The sequence below is a fragment of the Triticum dicoccoides genome, chromosome 2A (genome assembly GCF_002162155.2).
Source record: "Triticum dicoccoides isolate Atlit2015 ecotype Zavitan chromosome 2A, WEW_v2.0, whole genome shotgun sequence".
Taxonomy (NCBI): Eukaryota; Viridiplantae; Streptophyta; class Magnoliopsida; order Poales; family Poaceae; genus Triticum; species Triticum dicoccoides.
In genome coordinates, this window is record NC_041382.1 from 713,488,574 (window position 1) to 713,492,821 (window position 4,248).

The window sequence follows — 4,248 nt, forward strand, 5'->3', positions numbered from 1 at the left end:
TGTTCTTGTCATGGGAGAATAGCAGCATGAGCCTTCAACCTGAGGCTGCAGAGGATGTGCTTGATGGTCTTCAACCACATCAGAACCTCAAAACTCTAGAAATAACTGGATATGGTGGTGCTATCTCCCCAACCTGGCTTTCCAGTGCCTTTTCAGTTACCTCACTGCAGATACTTCATCTGGAGGAGTGTAGGGAATGGCAAATTCTATCTACTCATGGAATGCATTCCCTTAGGAAGCTGACATTGATCAGGATGTTGAATTTAATGGAACTCTCAGTTCCTTCCTTGGTAGAGTTGATCCTGATTGGCATGCCAAAATTGAAAAAATGTACCGGTTCTTATGGAATGGATTTGACTTCCCATTTAAGTGTTTTGATGATCAAGAACTGCCCTCAACTGAATGAGCTCACTCTTTTCCAGAGTTACTCTTCTTTCGACGCTGAGCAGAAATCCTGGTTTCCATCTCTCAGCAAACTGTCCATCGGGCAGTGTCCTCATATAATCAAGTAATTCCCTTCTCTCTAATTTTTCATGTTCATTTGCAAATTGTTGGACACTTACTTTGATAAATGATGTTGCAGCAACTGGCCAATCCTTCCACTAAGAGAAATGGGGGCACTCAAGGAGTTGGAGTTGATGGATCTGCATGTTGTCAGAGTGTCAGTTCCTTCTCTGGAGAAGTTGGCGTTGACTAAAATGCCAATCCTGGAATATTGCAGCAGTCTAACGACTTCTCCACCTCTCCAATCTTCACCTCCTGAAGGAGATCAGAATGAATTGGTGTCTAATCTCTGTAGACTCACCATCCATGATTGCCCATGTTTGATAGTGTCACATCCTCTTCCGCCTTCTGCTCTAATTTCTGAGTTGTCCATCAGTGGGGTTTCGACACTTCCAACAATGAGGATAAACTGGAGACGTTTCACTATCGAATCTAATGAGTTGTGTATGCTGGATGAGAGTATCTTGGCATTTCATAATCTGAGGGGTAACATTGTTTCAAATAAGAAGCTGTCCAAATCTGATCTCTCTTTCAAGTGAATCTTTTAGCCAGCTCATTGCTTTAGAGACTTTATCTATACATGAATGCCCTAATCTTACTATGTCAAACATTATGCCAGAGGTTGTCCAGGAAAACAGCACATCTACAAGCAGCCTTGTCCCCCCATCTCTCAAACGTGTCAACATTAGCACATGTGGCGTAACTGGGAGGTGGCTATCTCAACTGCTTTCACATTCGCAGTCCCTTGAGGAGTTGCTGTTAACTGGCTGTCCGCAGATAAAGTTTCTATCAATCAGTCAACCTAGAGAAATGGAAGGGACCAGCAGTTTGGTTTCAGCAGTGACGACCTCGGCCCAAGATGAACATGAATTGAAACTGCCATATAATCTCCTATGTTCTCTCAAGGCGCTATGCATTCAGCTAAGCCTGGATCTGGAGTTCTGTGGGGGTTACAGAGACTTCGCAGGATTCACCTCTCTTACGGACCTAGTCCTTTTTGGTTGCCCCAAGCTGGTCTCATCGTTGGTGGGTGAAACAAAAGATGATGGTACCATGGAAGTTGGATTACTCCCACCAGCACTTGAAAAAGTTACTATCAGTCCTCTCCAAGAAAGCCTGCGGTCCTTCACTCCTCAAGGCCTTCTCCACCTCAAAGAGCTAAGTCTCTTTTATGGCCCATGTTTGAAGTCTGTACAGCTGCATTCCTGTACCTCCCTAGTGGAGCTAGGGATCACGGGGTGTGTCCAGCTGGCTGTACTGGAGGGTTTGCAGTTCCTCACCTCCCTCCGAAGCTTGGATATTGAGATGAGCCCGGAGCTGTCTTCTGCATGGGATCTCAAACTGCAGGAGCAAGAACAGGGTGGCAATCAAATTCAGCTGTTTCCTCCGTCCCTTGATAAACTTGAGATCAGGGCTCTCACGGACAGTGTCCAATCCCATCTTCTGTCCTGCCTTCCTGCCATCACCAAATTAGCGATAGGGCGTAGTCCAGAATTGACATCTCTACAGCTGGGATGCTGCACGGCACTAAAAGAGTTGGAAATTGAAAAATGCGACTCACTGGAGTCCATCGAGGGCCTCCAATTCTGTAGAAACCTGAAATACCTGAGAGTATTTAACTCCCCTGGCCTAGCTTCCTTTTTGGAGCTCGTGTCGCACCAGCAAGGGGCCTCTGCGACCTTGTCTGGATTGGAAACTCTTGAGGCCAGTGACGGGTCTGTCCTTTCCAGGTCTTTCTGCAAACAGCTCACATCTCTAGGACTCCTACAGTTCGGCTCTGAGGCTAGTGAATGGAGAGGAGAGAGCTTGGTGAGCCTAACGGAGGAACAAGAGGGAGCGTTACAGCTTCTAACCTCCCTCCAAGAGCTTCAATTTCGGAGATGCCAGAATCTCTTGTCACTTCCTGCAAATCTTAATAGCCTGACCTCCCTCGAGACATTATCTATCATACATTGTAAGAGCATCACAAGGCTGCCAGACATGGGCCTCCCAACTTCTCTCAGATCTCTCAAGTTATTCTACTGTAGTGAGGAGCTAGCCGTGCAATGCAGAATTGTAGCAACAGAGAAGCTAAGGGTGAGGATTGATCGTCAGGATGTGAATTAATCACCTGTGTCTACTTCTAAGGTACACTTTTGGAGCATTTTGCCTACATAATTAGTTTACATGCTCACCTTCTTGCTAAATGCAATTCATTTGTGCGCCCGCAGTGGCCAGCACATTTGTGCAAGTGCCACATACCCATTTGGCTTTCCACGAGCTACCTGCATGATGGATGGACGCAGGAAAGCATAAGGGCAAAGTGGTAAGTCTTTTTTGTTTATCAGGGGCATTATCACCTTTCACTCTTTCTTGTTTCTCTTCTAGTTGGTGGCTGGCCGTGAGCTATGCTAGAGCAAAGCCTTACCATAGTATGCTGTTTTGGGTGATTTGTTTTTATCCTGATTAGTTTCTCAGTGGCTCAGGGATGTAGTATTTGGCGATATTATTTCTTCTCGGTTACTTTCTGATTAAGTGATGAAAAGATTCCAGTATGTTTTCTGGTACTTAATCACGCATCCCATCTTGTCCAGTATTGTTAATCAGCCCCTCTGCTTATCTGATCAACACATATTAACGCTGTTAGCTAGGCTCTCCTCTCTTGCATGGTTCGATAAAAAATGCTGTTAACTAGAAACACCGTAATGCACCAATGATCTTGCTCGCACAAACAATTTATCATGCCATCCCTTCCTCTGCTGTGCACTAATTTGGCTTGTATTTTCTATTTGTAGTTGACTGTTCAGCATGAGATATGATTTAAAAATGTAGTAGAAACATAAATATACTAGTTACTGTATCATCTGTCTCGTGATGCAGTTTCGCTGTGAAAAATGGACAGGCAGTTAGCAATAGGTTCGTTACTAAAGTATTCTTATTTTGCTCCAGGTTTGTTATTCAGTAAAACCACACAGCGGACTGCTCGAACCAACCTCAACCAGGACTACCTGATCCTGATGACTGCACATTAATTTGCTGGTCGCTCGACTCTACCATTTCCGGTACATTCTGTTTATTGTTTGATTATCTTCACCTTCATTAACACAGGCACCTTTTCCGATTTCATCTGCCGTACCTTATGTTCATGTATTTGCCTGTTTTTATATGGTGGCCATTTGTTTCAGCTCCCGGCCAAGTATATCGTAGTAAAAAAGGAAAGTGAAGTTCCGAAAGATGTTTACTTATAAAAATGAAAAACAGAACTATACCACAGTAGCGAACTGTATAAAAGTGTATGTTATGAATCTGACATCACTCCAGGACTCTGTTAGCCTGGACTCCAGTACTCTGACATGACATAACTCTGTATAAAATTGTTGTAAAATCCCCATCATCGTTTTTTTAACCTCTGTTAGCATGGAGCCTGCAACACGCTTCTACTATAAGTAGGATGATTTTACTGACGAACAACTTTGATGGTCTCAGGTATGGATTGGCAGTTGGATCATGTCCATGAGAAACTGAAGAAGGTACAACAAATCAGTCAGTGACGATCTCGTTGAAGAAGTGGAGGCCGAAGTCAGGGGAGCGGGGGCAATAGCAGAGGCAACTCATACCGCATATGGACCTGCCGGAAGCTAAATGAGTCAGATCACCAACGCACCGTCTTGTTTCCCTTCCTCCATCATCTGCTCAGCTCATGGCCTCCTCTACTGCCTTCTTGCTTCTCAGCAGTGCATTGGGTGACACTCAGCCCGTGCCATC

General features: G+C 44.7%; 1 pseudogene; it reads left to right on the forward strand.

Annotated features, from left to right (window-relative positions):
- LOC119356508 overlaps positions 1–3,515 on the forward strand; it is a 7,545-nt pseudogene extending 4,030 nt beyond the window's left edge.
- The last annotated feature ends 733 nt before the right edge of the window (positions 3,516–4,248 follow it).